This window comes from Ruditapes philippinarum, unplaced genomic scaffold, assembly GCF_026571515.1.
Source record: "Ruditapes philippinarum isolate M1 unplaced genomic scaffold, ASM2657151v2 ctg1212_1_1_1_1, whole genome shotgun sequence".
NCBI lineage: Eukaryota > Metazoa > Mollusca > Bivalvia > Venerida > Veneridae > Ruditapes > Ruditapes philippinarum.
Window position 1 is genome coordinate 19,380 of NW_026856678.1, and position 19,766 is coordinate 39,145.

At 32.3% G+C, this 19,766-nt stretch overlaps 1 long non-coding RNA gene across 1 annotated transcript; it reads left to right on the plus strand.

The window, feature by feature from the left end:
• The first annotated feature begins 5,344 nt into the window (after positions 1–5,344).
• Positions 5,345–7,817, plus strand: LOC132747300 (uncharacterized). The gene is made up of 3 exons (XR_009628112.1): positions 5,345–5,507; positions 6,636–6,892; positions 7,432–7,817. It is a non-coding gene; the product is annotated as an uncharacterized LOC132747300 (long non-coding RNA).
• Positions 7,818–19,766: the final 11,949 nt, after the last annotated feature.

The window sequence follows — 19,766 nt, forward strand, 5'->3', positions numbered from 1 at the left end:
CCGGGTGTTTTTTATATGGTTATTTACTATTTTTAATATGTTTTAGTTTCTGTGTGTATGATGGTGATATCTTCAGATACTGTACAGTATGTATTGAAATAAATGCGAATATATTTATATTTACGCTAACCCGACTACAACTTGTGCTATAAAACAATTCTCAGAACTTCCCGAACAACATTCGTATATGTACATCTGTGTATTTTCTAAATACAAAAGATATCATTCCTTAAAGGCAACCTTTAATTTATAAATATCAATCTTTCCTCTATGGGCCTGTACTTAGAAGAAGAAATATTCTTTATATCAGTGTCAGAATACCTAGGACTAGATGCTCATTATGCAATAATGATTGCGTAATTACATGATTATGTTTTCAATATTTATATTAAAATCTATAGAAACCAACTTCTTATTTTTCAAGCCCAATGGTTTTCAACACGAGTTATATTGTTGCGTTGAGTTTTCTGGGCTTATTTGCTATCGTGGCCGTTGTTTCCTGTATCATCTACTTGGTCAGAGAGAGTCGTAATGTTAAATTCGTACCCAGACAAAACGGACCCACAAGAAATCCATTCATTACCAACGCCGAGCAACCTATTAGCAGTACCAACGTAAATAAACAAATAAGAAATGGTGCGCCAATATCTAAACCAGCGTCCAATAACAGGAATGGTATGGGAAATTCTTCTTTTCTTCTCTTTTTTTTATCAGCACAAATTTACATGTAATGTTTGACAATATTTGCCTCAATTGAATTATTAATTTATCTGTGGTTATCGTAAATTATTTCGACTTACACATTTAGTTTTTTTTATTATGGGTGTATGGTTGTCACTACATTAATCCATATTAACGACTTAAGTGTCTGAAATAAAATGAAGGTTTCATTTAGTTTCTTACTCTCTATTTTCAATTTGTAAGCTTAGGCAGGCAAATGGCATAATGTTGTATACATTTAACTTTTTCACACATACAAAAACTTTTTGTTTTAACTAATCTTGTCCAGATAAGAAACTTTGCAGGATAAGACACAAAATCTACTTCGGAAACGAATAATTGCCAATAAAAGATCAATTGATGTAAAAACCAATATTGCTAACCATTGTGTTCTCTTATAGATTTCAAGTTCGAAAATTTGGAAAAACAAAATTTGAGAGTTATATCTGGAAAGAAATAGTAAAAATGTCAGAGTTTTGTTAAATTAAAAGAATTGACTTAATTCATTTCAATATGTAAAAGCAAAAAATCATATGTTTACCAATACTAGATCTTTTATACTTGTCATAAATATATTTGAAATCATTTTTGTTCATTTACAGTCGTCATTATCTCAGAGATTGATTAGAAAATTCTACAATGAAAGGTAACAAACATTAGTCACCAGTGTGAAATGTGTAGATATTTCTAATTGTTTCATGTGCAAATGACGATACAACATGTAGTTGAAGGAAACAAACTGAATACTCGAAGATCACAAAATTTAATTACTCATACACTTTGTACTATAATGTCGCCAAGATGCACAAAAAGACAAGCAAAGACATACATATGGATTCAAGGCAAGCAAAAGGGATAAATCAATAAAAGAAGTATAAAATATGTAAAGAAATAGATAGACGTGCACCAGAGAAAAGACTATATTTTTTGGCTTATATGTCGTCATGCCTACATGCATTAAGCATAGTCACACACAAAAATGTATGCTTATACAGTCGAATTTCGTTCGCTTGAACTCGGAGGGTCTGTGCAAATTTGTTTGAGAGATCGGTTATTGAAACCAACCGAGGTTGAACTTTCACGTAGAACATAGGCCTAAACGCTTTCTAGCTTACATCGGTCGAATGATAAATACGTCAATATGATTGTTTGTTAGTACATCTGTTCGTCGAATACGTCATTTCTTTTTTAATTATTAAGAATTAGTATCTAATTGTTTTCAAATAGTTATTAACGGTAACCTGTGTTAATGTGTATTCTATATTTATGCATATTGTAACTGGTTGAGTTAGATTGGGCAATCATTTTCCAATCTTGTTGAACAATGTTCATAATATTTCTATGTTTTTTATAAGATAAAATTGATTTTAAACAATGAATTAATCAAATTATTAAAGAACCCATTTAACAGCAGTTTTTGTAGTCATTTATCAAAATAAACACACGTACAAGTATCATTCTTTAAATCTTCACATTACACGCACCACGGCTATAATTAAAGCCGTCCGGATAAACGTCATCTATTTATTGACTTGCACATTACACTTATTTATCGAGTTATGTTCTTTTTATCGTTACTAAAGACAGCAAATAAACAAAATTATCATAACAAAGAAATTTGTAGCAGTACCTCTAATTTTGTATCAATTAACCTTAATTGCCTTTATTACGCACACGAGGTGTTAAAACAAGTGTTGTTATTTAAAAACATGTCGTCCTGCAATTATCGTTGTCTTTTTGTGTTCGAAGATGTGATTTTAACTATACTTCTGCCAAAAGGACAAGAGATCAGGTTCGGGAGATCAAACGATCCGAGGTAAAAAAATATCATAAAATGAGTTTTGCCGGGACTTGGGGGTGAGTTCCAGCGAAGGGAGGTATTCGAGCGATCCGAGTTCGAGCGAACGAAGTTTAACTGTAATTGGATATTACTGCTGTTTTTTTTTTCGTCAGCGAATGATAAAGTTATTGATAACTTTGAACATAATGTAAATTGTTTGTTTTATACATAAAATATTTTCTTTTCCTGAGTAAATGCATGTTTTCAAAGTGAATACTTTGTTCGTTGTAATATTTTGCTTGTAAAGAAACGTTGTAAAGTATTTAAAGCCTTCTTTATATTACAAGTATTTCATATTTCACCATCATGAGGATTTCTGTATTTTGTCCAAGGTCTAAATAAAAATTCACATCGCGTGACCATTATTTGACTGTTATGTTTCATACACTGTAAAGTAATGTGTTTTATGTATATTTAGTTGTTTCATTCTGTGTAAATATTCATATATTTAGTTTTTTATCTCGAATATATTGTATAATGCATGTGTAATTTTTCAAAGGTGCATATGTGTAAGCTTGTCACGTTATTACATGTATTTACCCATTTTTGTAACTTAATATTAAATAATAAACATAAAACAACTCAGTTGTTGTATTCATTTATATGCTACGATTAATGTAAGTTGGCACTATGCCCGCCCAAGAGTATATAATGAGTGAACAGGCGAAAGTCAAAAAAAGGTTACATTTTGTCATAATTGATTTCAATTTTACAATTGTTTTGATATGAACATTAAATAACTCATATGGCCAAATGTCACTATCACAACCATAAAAAATCACCTGTATTATATTTATATCTAGAGGTGTTTTTATTTCTTATTGATCAATTTCTAAATTAAAATACTATCTCAAATTTTTCAACATCTGGCTTGAGCGTTAACATGCTTCTTCTCTTAAAAAATACTTTTCATTTTTCAATCTGTACAAAACTTAATGTGGTATTTTTAATTTCAACTTTTCGGCTTTTCTAGTTGGGTGGTTCCAATATATATTCCTACTTGATTAATATTGAATCACCCTCAGGATATGTTGCCTGCTTTTTAAATTTGTCTTTTGACGTCTTATCTGTGATACGCAGGCTTCATAACCTCTGATCCCCTTTCAAAATTCCATTTTATTCAGTTCCGCCCATTGTTTTCTCGTTTAGGGCACACGCTTTTTATTACTTGGGGACCATACGCCACTTTTCATGGAATGGCACGGAAGTGTCTAATTGAAGGTTCCATGATAACCGCCGAATGAACACATCTGCGGTTGTTTCTAAATTCAAAATTTTACTATTTCATGTTTAAATGTTGAATTCTGCTTAAGCCGGTGCTAGGGGGCGTGGACGGTAACTTGCACTTACCAGTGCCGTCCATGAACAGGCTCAATCAAACCGAGCCTGCAACATTTTCAATTTTGCCGTGTTGGTCTTTCTTTAGGAATACTGTTTTTATCTATTTTAATCAGTAATAGCAAAATTTTCAAAATAAATACCTGTCGAATAGCGAAGGCAGATGTGTCTGTTGATCTTGATATGCAGTGGTTGCAAGGGTAAATTTGGTTGACTAAAAATTGGCTTGTGCTATGGGCGTGGTCAGTGGTATTTACTACTATATGAACATTCTTAGTCAAACTAAGCCTGTACTATTTTCCATTTAGCTCGCTGGACGACCCTTAGGTTTCCTTTTTTTACCTTTTGATCAAAAACGCGTATAACATTCTACCCTATTCTTTAATATGGAGATCTGCCGATAACAAAAAACAACAGACCAATTGCAAAATTTTCAGGCAATTATGGTTGAACCTGATGACATAAGAGCTGAACTCGTAAAATTGACCAAACCATTACTTGTTACACTTACTCTTTTTTTATATATCACACCGTATTTTTACACATTTCGAAACACGTTTTGAGCGATCTATTTAAAAAAAAAACCAAAGGAATTGTCAAGAATAGCTCGTTTACACTTTGGTCCAACTGATAAAACAATAACGCCACAAGAAATCTAAGTTCTTGTTTTTGAGTTATTTGGTTAAATGATTTCCTATGAGTGATGTAGATTGCGGCTGTTTCTTAATTCAAAATGTAACCATTTTCGTGTTTAAATGATGAATTGTGCTTAAGCCGGTACTAAAAAGGGACCGTAACTTGCACTTTCCAGTTCCGTCCATGAACATGCTCAATCAAACCGAGCCTGCAACATTTACAATTTTGCCGTGTCGGGCTTTCTTGAGGGATTCTGATTTTCTCTATTTTAGTGCCTGTATGCCCGAGCACGCTTACAAATGTATGTTGTTTTCATATCGACATTTAATGTTTGGTTGAATTGAAATATGAAATTTCACTAAGCAATCGTAAAAATGCTTCAACTAATAACAAATTAAAACGTAAGCTTAATGTCGTGTATGATATTCTTAATTTTTAAGCAAGTATGCATTATGCATTAAACTTTGTTCAACTAATTCTCAATGTGAAACGTCATTCAGCATGATACTCGATTACCATGTAACATTATCCGAATATTACTTAAAATCATTACCGGTGGCCTTAAAAGACAGAAACATGATCCGGATCGTTATCAAATTTTGTTAAAACCGAAAAAAGGTTAAACGTGTTACCTTTTATTAAAATAAAGCGGAACAGTTTTGCTTATGACCTCTCCGAAAATAGTAATATTGTATTAAATATATTTTACATTAGCTAATACAATAACAATGAATCAAAACATAATAAATTGACGCAATGCTTACTAAATAATCTGAAAAGCATGAAATTAAAATCTGCTTAAACACTAATCCTGTACAAGAACGTATCTACATTTGTATATTTACATTAGTATACATTGATTTAAGTAAGAAAAGGTACCATGTTGGTTTTTGTTGAAGGCTTGATAAAAGTGCGAACATTGAGAAATTGATACTTCGTACCTTAATATGACAAGGACATAGCAACAAAGTCGGTAAGAAATTTGCATTTTTCAAGACAAGAAAAATGATTTGTTTAAATCTTTAATATTAAAATTGTTAGCGATACATCGACTTTTATATATTTTGTTTACATTTCATTATGTAAATAATTGTCAAAAACTTAAAAAGGGGTTTTCGGTGGTCGAGTGGTTAAAGGTCGTTGACTTCAAGCTACCGCTGTGGGTTCGAATCCCGACAGGGACTTTGGATTCTTTCATGTTAGGTATCTATCCAGCTAGCTTACGGAACATCTATGGCTCTACTCACATGCCAGTTCGTGCCTGAAATAATGCTCGGAAGAACACCTGAGGTCTTCCTCCACCAGTAAAGCTGGAACGTCGCCATATGACTTATACTGTGTGAGTGTGACAAACAATCAAATAAACAAATTCAGGTTTTCCTGATGGTACATTTTCCATTTTTGAGAGATTTGAACACGTTTTTATTATCATTCACTTGACCGAAGATGATGTAAATCTTGCAACATTTCTTTACATTAAAGACTAACTCTGTCCTTAAGTGTTACCTATGTTTAAATGCTTTCAACATTGAGTTTCCACTGTCATTTTCTATAGTTGGACCGTAATCTTTTAGCAGGACATTTAAAGCAAAGGTAACTAGACTATGTCTACTGGCATCTAAAATGTGTCTTTCCTGAATCAAGTAATAATTACCGAATCGCTCAAAACACATCGTGTTATTTCTAGACGAAACGAACATTAACCAATATTTTGAACAAAAAACAAAACAGTTAACATTCAATCGGAAATAACAAACAAATAGTTTTTAAATTTTTGTCATTTCATAAATCAATTGTTGACATTTATAAATATAATTAAATGAATACATTTCTTGTTTAAAGAAGTGGTTATAAAATTATTTGTTCTTTGTAAACACAGTTGGAATACATTAAAGCGTCAAAAAAGCAAACTTTGTACGACTTGATATTGTTTTACACAAACATACATACATACCTAATTGGGAACTGTAAAGGTAGTTTCAATAGCTCCAAAATAAGCACATTTTGTAACGGTAGATGATTTTCATTTTACAGAAAGCTTTGATGAATTATGCAAATACATTTTAAGTATCCTGACTCTCTTTGTTATCATCTATTTTAGGTTGATGTCTACTCTTACCACGAGTTACATTATTGTATTGGTGTTCCTTTGCGCATTGGCGTGTATCACCCTTGCAGCTTGCTTATTATACGTTGTGTTTGATAGCCTGAAAATAAAATTTACCAACAGACTGAACGGGCCAACACGCCCGACAACAAATCCCTTCATCATTAATAATGTTGCTGTCAGGAGCAAGAACAACTATACCGACAGATATAAGACAAGACAACAGAATAATGAACGGACACAACGTTATGGTAATTAACTTATCTTAAAATAGCAGGTCATTTCATTTAGTTCCGCCCATTTTTTTCTCCTTTAGGGCACACGCATTCTTTTACTTTGGGACCATACGCCGCTTTTCATGGAATGGCACGAATGTGTCACATTGAAGGCCGTATGAATATATTTGAGGATGTTTCTAAATTCAAAATTTTATCATTTTCGTGTTTTAATGTTGAATTCTGCTTATGCCGGTGCTGGGTGGGGGGCGTGAACGGTTACTTGCACTTTCCAGCACCGACCATGAACAGACTCAATTAAACCGAGCCGTCAACATTTTCATGTATGTCGTGTTTGGCTTTCTTTAGGGATTCTGTTGTGGGGTTTTTTTTTCGCTATTTTTTTGGCACGATACTTTATTCGTTCAACAAGGAATAATAACCATTGTTATTTATTTGTAGATCACATCAGGTTTGTTGATGCTAAAAAACAACTGCACGTTTTGTAAAAACTGTTATCTTGATCTGAAAAATAAATTGCATGTAACTTAATAGAAATGTTTTTGCAATTTCAGAAGTTGCGATTGAGATGATATCCAAATAGTGTAATGGAGCAGCAACGAAAAAAGACATTGGAGCGTGTAAATAATGATTGGCCCGGTCCATCTGATGCATTCATCTTCAAGTAGTCATATGAATAAGAATTTTATAATTTTGTAATCATATGATATCGTCTGGATCATGGATATACAAATATATCAAGTTATTAATGATAACAAAAGAATATTTACTGCAAAGTCATTATTATTCGTGGGAAACTATTTTTGTGGTTTTCGTGGATAGGTCAATCCACGAATTTATGATCCAACGAAATTTTATTTCGTCTGCCGTAAGATTTTGCATTACTTTATTTACATTTTACCTTTTTTGGAAAAATAAACAGAACACGAATTAAAGAATCCGCGCACGGAAATGTTTTGGTTTTTTTATTTATTTTTGTCACAAAACCACTAAATTTCTTGCCCACGAAATTAAGTGAATTCACAGTATTCAGTTCTTAAGCTGTGCTACAAGATATAACAAAAACACAGAGGTCATAAAGATTCGCCCGAAGAATTTTTTACAATATACGAGTATTATAACACTTACATGAGAACCAAGGAAAGACCTTTCTTGGTCGCCACATAGTGCAATGGCATTAACCAACAATGAAAAAAAATCCGGAATATATCATCATTTTCTTTAATCACTCATTACATCGTTATTGATCTCATAAAGAAAGTCGGAACACCCGTAAAGAGACTTACGGACTTGACCACTTACTTTATTTTTTCATTTCTTTTGTGTTTCTTTGTCTTTTTGCTCCTTGCGTTTCATTACTTTCATATTCATGAATACGTGTATTATTTCAATGTTTTATATAGTAAAAACATAGCAACTTGATTTGATTTATATATATGATTAAGATATAGCACTCTATGGAAATTGTTTGTTTGTTTGTTTTATTAGAATTTAAATAAAAACGACAATGTAAAGGTCTTATGTCGACTTCCGTACTTTACTGGTAGATTATGGTATCAAGTGCACCTCAGGCTCGAGCGAGCACCTGAGTAAAATCATTGGCCTTCCGTAAACATCAATGAAACAAAGGTGGCGTTTCCGTGACGTTATAAAAATCATAGTATTATGATACATGACAATCGTATGTTACTGATGAATGCGATAGAAGTGCAAATAGAAAATGTGTCCAGAAATTGATAACGTACGTGTACGAATATGAGGCAAATTAATTGTGACCCAAACATCCAACGACTCTTACTTGCAGGACAGCTTTAAACTCATCATCACCACATCGCTTTAAAGGGATAGGAATAAATGGTGTGATCAAAGCTTTACGTAATCAATTGTCCTTTAAAGTGGATTGGTGTACAGTGAGAAAATTTTCAAATACAAATTAAAAAAATAACAATATTTGTTTCATTTGCATATTATGAGAAAATGCTTATAGAATGAGCATGCTTGAGCATCAACATATTTAAGATGAATAATAATATTTTGTTTTGAAACGAAGTATTATCTGCTATACACCGATATGTAATATCGCTTCATGTCTGTCTTACCTACCAACAACATTTGTAAATGTGTCTTTTGTTATTTGTTGTAATGACTGATACTGAATACTATCAGCATATTTATTAATGGTATTGAGGACCATTCTAAAAATAGAAACACCATGGAAGTCACCACTTATCCCGGTGCATATTTTCGAAGAACGCAGAAATTGCTACAAGAACAACTGGACAGGTATTCCGTATGCAATGTAATTACAATATTTTGATAATTAATGATTCTGCATTTATAGAAATACCATAGCAACAGTTAGACGGCCGAGTAAATTCACTTATGATTCCTTTGTCCGATAAAATATATTTTAGATTTCTCAATGACATGTAAGTGAAAATTGAACATTTGTAAAAGTAAATATTCTAGCGACATTTTCAATTGTGCATATTTCTGCATGGCTTGCGTTATATCTTGATAAAAAATTGACGGAGTAATAAGCTATAATTGAAGACGATTTCTGAAAAAAATTCTACATGCGAGCCGTTATAATATATGATGCCATTAGGCATGTGGTGACTTCACTGAATACATGTTTGTGTATAGAACGTGTATTGGTCACGTTATCACTTGTAAATGTCATGTAAATTATGTTCTTTGAATGCCCGTATTTCTATCTCCAAAACAGGTCAGCATCCAACCCTTTTCATCTTTTGTATATTGCATTATTTACAATACAGATTATTGTTACGTTTTTAATAATGATAAGAAAGAAATGCAATAGCGACAAGAAACTTTTTGGATTTAGTAGGCGAATTTCTGTTTTTTTTTTTTTTTTTTTTTTTTTTTTTGTTGTTGTTGTTTTGTTTTTTGTTGATCTGCTTTACAATAAATTGCAAATAAGCGATTAGAAGTAACAGGTGCTTGTGCTCGCAATAAACGATACACATATAATTTTAAAAAAAACACTTCCATACAAAATATCAAATCAGTGTAACTGTACTAATGGCAAAAAATCAAAAGATTGTTCAGAAAATTAGGCAATGAGTAACTGTTTGGAAATTATAAAAGGGTTCCAAAAATAAAAAGATTTTGAGTAATAAAAATAAAAGTACATCTACAAAATAATGCGCCTTAAAGGACCAGTTGGTCGATGCTTTAAGTTGGCGACTAACTGTTACTTTGGCTTAAAAAATATGAAGGAAATATAATCACAACATAATCTTTTTATATTAATCTTTATTTATATTCCAGAAATAGGAATAAGCGTCTGCTTTTCAAGACACTTACTGTTTACTGACATATAATAAATACTCTGTGACAGCCATATTTAATAATATAAACAATACACAGGGTATAACATAAAAACACCTAAACAAGATTAAAACTAATGTCAAAATAGCTGGGATTGTAAATATTGCCTAAAAAACTGCATTCGTCAATGTGCAACGCATAAATGATCATATAAATACTTTGAATAATGATTTTGTCCCTTGACTTTGTTTTTGTGAGTGTGTGTATATATATTTATATATATAATAAAAAGTTAAGGTGAAATGTATAATGTGCCTGATTTTATTTTTAAATTATTAAAGAATTAATCTCTTAACATTTTATCCTTCTCTAATCTAAGGCTTGAGATTAACATGTACAGTATTAAACCAGAATATCTTAACACATTTTTGTGTATTAAACTACGCGTTAAAGGAATTATGTAGTTCACGTTGAAAAAACGTAAGTGCCTTTTATTTTCCATTACTTTTTAAATGTTCTAAATATTTTATAAAAAAAACCTTGCAGGTGAATGATATAAGAATAAATTAAGCTGCAAATTTACGCAGTTGTGTGTAGATAACTTCAATACAACCAGTTAAAACTCAATATGAGGAACAGACATATTCATAGGCTCATTATGTCATTGCTACCATTTTTATTTCTCAGAAACTTTCATGTTTAATATTTTGTCACAGTTTCTGAAAATACCAATTTGCCGTATAGAATTATATTTTGCTTCTTTAGCTTTCTTACCATTTTGTATGGATGTCAAAATACTACTGCGTTTACATTTTGCAACCTTTACAACACATAACTGCATGTTATTCATCGGTTGTTAAACATGTTGCATGCTCTTAATCCACTAATAAAATATTATAAAAAAAATGTTTGACATTTCTAAAAACTGAAAATATATGTATTTCTACGACTAAATTTGCCTTAAAAAATATATAAAAACGTAATGTGAATAACGGAAAAAATAAACAACTGATATAATGAACACTGAAATAATGTTTTACACAATTGCATAAAAAGAAAGATCAGATCGTCACCTTAGTGCAATAACTGATTAACTTATTGGATTTAGAATACATTATTACGTTACTGCACTAAGGTGACGTAATGATTTATTTTACATTTTGATTTCAGAATTGTCCATGGCTGGCACAGGAGACGCTGTCCTCATAGGATTTATAATAACAGTAACCTTGATTGGTATAGGAGGCGGTGTAAGTCTTGGCGTCTTTATTTGCGTAAAATGGCGGGAATGCTTAAAGCGAGGCCGAATCCCCGTTGCCCCGTCACGACAACCGACACGACGTAATAGGAAGGATTACGTGTTCACAATGCTACACCACAGCAAACACGACGAAATTCAGGTGAGCAATTCTGTCAATAAACGATAAAAGAATATCATCCTTCATTGATGTATAATAATGAATCCTGTGCTTAAATAATGCATTTTTATGAAGATCACTGCATTTCTTTAAACAATAGGTTTGCTATTATGATAATATATAATCAGTGTAATGAAACAAACGCTTTTCTTTATATATACATGTATTATGTTTTTTTCTCATATCAAAGGGGTTTGTTGTTGTTGTTTTTTACTATTGTTATAATGGCTTTTATCTTTTCAAACATTTCCTCTTTGTGTCACATACGATAATGCCAGTGCAATTAATTGATCACTTTTGTTTATTCCGTTTTGTTATAACAAACTAAACATACATTGTTTACATTGTTGTAGCAATTCCTACGATGGAACCTCCACCCCCATATTCGGAAATAGAGGCGGACCTTCCTCCCCCGTATTCTCTAGGAAATTTTGATTTGAATCAAGCGCGTCAAGGGTCATCTAGAGGAAATACAAGAGGTTCTAGTGGAATAGGTACTCCATTTGCACGGACAAGAAATAACAATTCTGTTGCGCGAAACTCCTTATTTTCAGTTCATTTAAACACCGGAAGTACGAATACTCCAATGATAACGCCTAGCGGAAGTATGTTTGCATCATCAACCATTAATGCTCGTGGACTTTCAGCGACGAATGCTCGTGGACTATCGGCGTCGAATAATGGCCGTCAAGGGCATGAAAATATTGAAGATGGGATAACCTAAGCAATTCGAGAGATTGTTTATTTTTTACTTATTAAATACATGTATATGGCTAAATTAATTAGTTTTCGTGATAATTCAATCACTTATACAAAATTCGTACATTATCATTGTATTCAATCATGTACTTGTACTTGGTGCACTTGTTTGTACATGAGTATTTGTCATTCAGGTACAAAATATATTCATACTTAAGAACTGATTTTAATAGTGTTTGTGCGTTTGTAAAATGAAAAGAAAAAGATAGTTGACAACAGATTAACTATTTTATCACACTCGAGGTATGTCGGCTGGCTGCTTTTAATAATGTGCCTTTTGGCAGCCTCTCCCAGTACTCGATTTTATTTAGTTGCATACGTTTGTTTAGTTTGAGACCATCCACAGATGGCAGTATCAGTGTTTTGAAACCCCACCCTAATCTGCCCCTGGACCCCTGCTACAACCCTGAAAAAAATCAACACTAAGGCTTACTATAAGATACCAAATACAAAAAAACAAGAATAAAGATCAACAAGGCAAAGGCAACTTTCACAGGACACCACCGATTTCAGGGTTGTAGCATTGGTCCAGGTGCAGATAGGAATGGGGTGTCTAAAGACTGATTCTGCCACCTGTGGGACCATCCGCCTCTTGGAAATTGTCAAATATAAAGTTCCATGATCATCTCCGTATGAACGCATCGTTATCACAATTATAATCTATTTGTTACGTTGAAGTCTGTTTAAAAAACTGTCAGAGTATCTGATCGCCTGTGACCATACTTAAATGTTGAATTCTGCTTAAGCCGGTGCTAGGGGCGTGGGTGGAAGCTTGCAAATACCATTTACGTCCTTGAACAATTAAACCTATAATACAACATTTTCAATTTTGCCGTAATGGACTGTTTTTCTCTAGTTTAGTATTCATTTGTTTGTTTGGTTTTAGACGTACCAACACACTTCAGGTCATGTTGGACCAAAACAGGAGATATGATTTTCGATAATCTCGGTTGCCATTTACATGGAAAAGATAAGCCGATGTTTATATCATAGCATGGGGACTTTTCTGTTGAAAATGTGTCAAATTAAATTGTATACATATACATGCACACCCGCACACCAGAGCATGTCCATTGATTGGCCCATTTTTGCTAGGGTTCACTTATTATGACGGCAGAGAAAGGCAATGCGACAGAAATATCATATTCAGATGCTCGTTCATTGGTTAGTTTTTTCTGGGATTTCATACTGTGACGACAGGGAACGTGTTTTTATGCTTGACGTTGATACAAAAGAGAAAGAACATCAAAACACTCGGCAATCTGATTAATACTCGTGGGCTACACCCTCTCGTACAAATCAGATAGCCTCGTGTTTCGATGCTCCTTTTATTACTTATTAAACGGCATATACGTGTCATTATGAAGGTTTTATGACACATCTATGAATCTATAACAAAATTCATGAAAAAATTGTAGTCTCGGTTTGAATGGGCCTGGTATTTGACTGTAACTATGGCCGAGTGATCTTTCATCCTATAGGTGATGACTTTACGGTAATTTTGGCCTCATTTCCCCTTTTCATAAATTATTTTGAGTGGGTTTCTTTATCTTAATAAATTTTATAATTTTTCAGATACAATAATATTCTAAAAGTATCTAAAATAGAGAAAATCAGTCCCAAAAGAACACCCGAAACGTCATAATATTACATTTGTAGGCTCGGGTTGATTGAGCCTAGTGGTAAGCAAGCTACCGTCCACGCCCCCTAGAAACGTCTTAAGGCGAATTCCACATTTAAACATGAAAATAATGAAAGCATCAATTTAGAAACATTCGTAGATCTGTTCATTCGGCGGTTATCATGGAATGGGTATCCAAACTTTCCTTTACCGGTCAACTGATATTTGATTAATTGTGCTGGTCTGTCACCTCGCCGTCAAACAGAAATACTATTTTGTTTGTTATTGTTTTTCTTAGTGCCCTGTAAACTTCCGTTTCTTTTCCCCGTATCTGTTCGGTACTCCTCAGGGTGTCCTGGGACTCCTGGAAGCCCTGTGATTTTAGATTGTGCATGGGCGGCAATCCTTTGTTGTTATTCTCCCTAATTGATTGTTAATACATCAATCACAATTTAATCAATGTGGCTATTTTTAATTATTTCATTATTTTGCTGGCTCTCTATTGTTTAAATGATATATATTAGACTGTAGAGTGTGCTCGACACTTTTTCTAAATATAACCTCTTTAAAGTACGGCTACTCATACTTTAACTAAATTAAAGATTTGTTTGGATTATTTCCCTTGAAAAAACTAAACAGTTCTAACATAAACGCTTGTAATTCTTTTAACCTCTTTTCTCTTTTAAATAAGTATTTTTCACTTTTGCATCTGATTTAAGTAAATATCATCACTTAGCTGCCTTTAAAATGACGGAAGAAAATATGTTAGCTTAAGGTCATCATCTATCGCGTTTAAATGCTGCTGCACATCAGATGAATAAAAAGAAATGAATAAATAGAAATGTTATTAAACGAGCTATTTTATGTTTTGGAAGCTAGAACTAGATGGTAAATATTTTACAATATTGCCTTCACTAAGCAAAAATATTCGTTTTTAGAATACGACAATACTCGGTCTAGAAACACAACTTTCATTGGATAGTAAATATACCCCGGTAGCAAAAATTTGTTTCAAAAAGGGCCCTACAGCTTATCTAGAGGTTAAATATGTTATTTTTAGATTTGTGTCTAATAAGGAAACCCCTTGATCTCTTTAATCTACCCATCCGCTCTCTATATTTAGATTTTAAAGCGGATTTCTTCCTCCTCCATGATGCGCTATAATTAACTCCGGGGACGCTATACCAACACCACCACGTTAACAGTGATATGATGTACTTTTCCGGAAAACATCGTTTGAAACATCGAATAATTGTTTTTCCAACGGAAAAAAAGCTGAAAGTCGCATTAAGAAACGGACGAGTCGATTTTGATACATATCGAGTTATGGAAATGCATGAAAAAAAACAACAACAATCTAATCAAAACAATACGGAAAATTGCTGACTCGATTAGAATGAGCACTGTTTATCTCAGTGTTTGGAGCCAAATTGGGCGTCCAATCAGATCGTCTATAACAACGCAGGTGTCAAAATCCAAAGTGGCAAATGTGAAAAATACCGTGAAACAGAAAAAAAAATCGAAAGAATATTGATATTCGTTTGACTTGAATTAGGTTCTAGTTCTTTTATTGATGTTAATGAATGATGGAGCGATATGCCACCGGAATACGCCTCAGTCGCCGGAACGACAATTTCCCGTGTTCCACATTGTTTGGCAAATGAACATACAGTAGGCTTTTCACCTTTCTTGTTGTGTGTTTGGTATCTTATAGTAAGCTTTAGATTGTTGAATTATTTTTTAGGATTGTAGCAGGGGTGCAGGGGGTAGGGCTGGATGGGGTTGCCAAACACTGATACTGCCACCTGTGCTGTTCACGAGATGTTGAGAATCATGCAACATTTTGCCTCATACCCCTATAAGCACCATAGTTATAGCTAAAGAATATTGAAATAAATGATCGCCCATCACCTTATGACATTACACTCACATGAGTTGCTTACCAATATATAGTTAAAAAAACTCATCGTCGTTTGTATATAATTGATAACTTTCAGTAGGTCACAACTGATAAATAATCATTATGATAGCGAGACTGATGTATGAACAGTTAGTGTTTGTCAAAGTACAAGAGTGCATACATCATTACGTAAGCATGCTTAACGAAGTTTACAGGCACCGGTGTTATGGGGCTCCAAAGTGTGAGATTCATGATATATACAACATGGATCGATCGCAGATATACAAAAAATATGTCAAAATCAGAATTACACACAAACAAATTTTCTACTATTCTTAAATACAAACTTGTTCATCTCCTCTATGTTTTCTTTGATGCTGATAAGTACAGACAAAAGATAAAATATGAAAAACTAGATCAACAAGGAAGGGTGGCGTTTAGTGAACGCAACCTCCGCACGATCCTGTGACAGTACAGGGCCACCGACAAGGGGCCCAAACAGGGCAAACAGAAACAGGACAAGGCACAAAGTCACGTTTTGATAAAAACCATCACGGACGTAACCTACGACATTGCATAACATATCATGTGGATAGATATGGATTGTGTAATTGTGGTAATTTGTTACGTTCCATCAATATTCGTACGCAATAACCTCTCAAAAGAACAATTCAATTTGCTTTCAATTGAACAAAGACATATGTGTCGTTTTCACATTCATTTAACTTACGTGATAAAATTTCTGATCACCTTCCCACAAACTTTTTAATTGTTTATCGCCCTAGGATTGCCAATTTAAATCTAACTTTTATATTTTTGTTTATCATTGATATATATATAAGGAAAGTATGTAGAAAATGTATCTATTTGTGACGAGAAAGATTCGCACGTGTAAGTACGTCTTTTTTCAAACTAAAAATCACTAATTACATATCTGTTATACATATTCAAGTCCCATTATTATACTTTTCCTTATGTTGATAAGTTAAACACAATATCTTAACGTGTTCAAATCTTTCAATCTACGACATTGTTGCATCTTACCATCTTACAACTAAAATTTTCAAAAATGGGTTGATACGTTTATATACAAACACATGTGTTAAACAATTTAAATCCAGAAATGAGAACATGCTTTAAGTTTTGTTTATGTGTTAATTTATTTTTCAAGGAAAGCAAAAACGTATTTTAAACTAATTTATTTATGTAGTACTCGTTTGAGGATAATTGATGAAGTAACAAGTAAAAATAAATTACTAAACCACTTTAACTGTACTTAATTCTGAAATGCAAAAAGGCAAAAGATGGTTAGCTTCTTTGTTAATATTTAACTTTTTGGAAACTGTATCAAAACACCAGATGAAAAAAAAGGAAATAAAGTAATTTCGGAGGACTTAATTCAAATCAGTGCCTTGCAACGCAAACACTGTCCTTTTCTTCACTAAAAAAGTTACATAATATATACGCAAGTTTTTATACAATTTAAAAGCACGTTTATGTTAATTGATTGCTCCACAGTAAAAATAGAAACATCAGATAATGTCAAAGACAAAAATGATAACGGTACAAATGGTTGTAATACATGATATCCCCCCTAAGCACCGCTTTAGGTATAAATCATAGTGAAAAACCACGTTTGAAATTTATTCATTAAATTTATTTGCATATTTATTATCAATTTATTTATTTATTTGATTATAATCAGTCGTAAATTAAATAACTATTAACGAGTCATAATAATTGTGAAGATTCTTTTTCTTTTCTGTTTTGATAAGACTACAGAAAACATATAATTAGAGATCTTAGATATTTTGAGAGTATAGAAAATTATAAAATCACTCTCTGTCACACTTGTTACCATACAAATAAACAGTAAACAAAACCAAAATAGCCATATAATCTGTCCAAATCAAACATTTACATTTTGACTAAGTCATCCATTAAAAATCGTTTTCGAATACATTAATTTGAGTTAACAATTTGCATATTTGTTCTCCTTTAAATCAACTGTGATTAATTCCACTTAACCTAAAGTCATGTAAATCCTTATTTTTCATTCGGAAAGTATTAATTTCATGTTAAATAAAGCGAACATAATCTTTATTAATTTCAAAAGGTCGTGACAAAATAAGAAGCAAAATAGATGTCGGAATTAATGTAATAAGAATTAAAACTGAATGGCTAGAGTAGGATCAACCAAAATTAAGCCCCATTGCAGCCATGCCTATCCTCTAAAGCAGGTGTGTCTTTTAAATGAATATAATAGAATCAGGTGAGCAATCCATTACTTACAAAGGTATTTGAGAGTTTGAAAGTAAAACATTAAAAAAGTTGTATCTTAAAATATTAATTGAAATATAAGGAAAAAAGGATATAGACAGTTTTTTACTGAGGAGAAAGGTATGAAATGTTCATTTATCACATTGTTTTGCTAAAAAGAATTGTGAAGTCTTTGTTATGTTGTATTATGAATAAAATTTTATATGTTAAACAAGCTCCATTAAGGTACATCATCATTTTAATTTATAACTTCATTTCAACGCTGAAAATGCTCGTCGTCGAAAACGTAATTAGTTGCACCTAATATATTCACTTGAAAACGATGTTCCAGCATTTTCTCTTCGTTTGAAACGTTGATTTCCTATCTGTCTCACAGCTGTACAAACTCTTATATCACGGAGAAAAGACGTTGTTGACATATTCATAACATTTTCTAGGCATATTTGTAAACAACATGTAAATGTTATTTGTATAGAGGAAAGCGGATTGTTGGGTTTCTGTCAGTTAGGTGCAATTTTCATTCTAGTACAAATAATGTTTTTGACTTCCAACTTCGAAACAGTTGTTATTAAAAATGCTGAATTTAAAGTAAAATGTGTGTTAGATTTAAAAAAAGTAATATAATTTATGAGCTTTTTGTAATAATACAAATCTAGTAAAGCTTATAAGGCACATGGACTTTCAAGATAAAATTCACTTTTGTTCCCTTAAAACGTAGAAACATTCTGTCCATTCTGTATCATTTTAGGCTTCAAACAATGTGTATATATTCTGTTAAAATTTTAACATTGAAAATATATTGTTTTTTTTTTAAATGGGACGTTCTCATTCAGTTAACCTAAGACAACAGAAGGGAATCTTAAATGATACAATACGTGAAAATTCACTTAAAGTATTATCCGATGCTTTGAAAAATTGGTTTTTATATAAAACAGAAGCTTTTGCATTAACGGACAAAGGTTTGCAAATTACTTTATTTTATTAGCTGGTTTCTTCCAATCATTCAAATCTAGAACTGTTTATTTCTTAAGTACAATTTGTATTTTCATAAGATAACATCACTCAACCTACTTATCGTCTACTTTTTGAATTAATATCTGAAACATGAGAAACAAATTGTACCTAAATTTTCTAAAGTGCCAAACTTATAAAAGTTATTTAAATGGATGCTTCTTTTTTATGTGTCCTCTAAATTATGAATTCTAGGGAAACACAGGTCTTGCAAATAGTTCGTCATCATCTCGTTACAGGCGCATGAATTTTATATGCACCATTTCATTGGTGAATATGCTACAATATCGCAATACAGTCACGTTTATAAAGTTTCAGAAACTTTTCTAATAGATTAAAAGCACCCAATCGATTCCAATCAATAGTAGCATATTATATGATATGTCAAAAATGATTATAGAGTAATTTTATGAAACACAAAAAGAAAGTTAGTTAAAACATTGATAACTTTCGTTTTGCCTTTGCTTACTAGTTCATGTAACTAAATGGCATCAAACTATATTCATAAATTACGGATATCATTGTTGCTATAAGAAAATGCAGGACAAAACTAAACGACAGCATAAGAAAGTGATTTATGATTTATGGCCATCAGAATAATGTTTT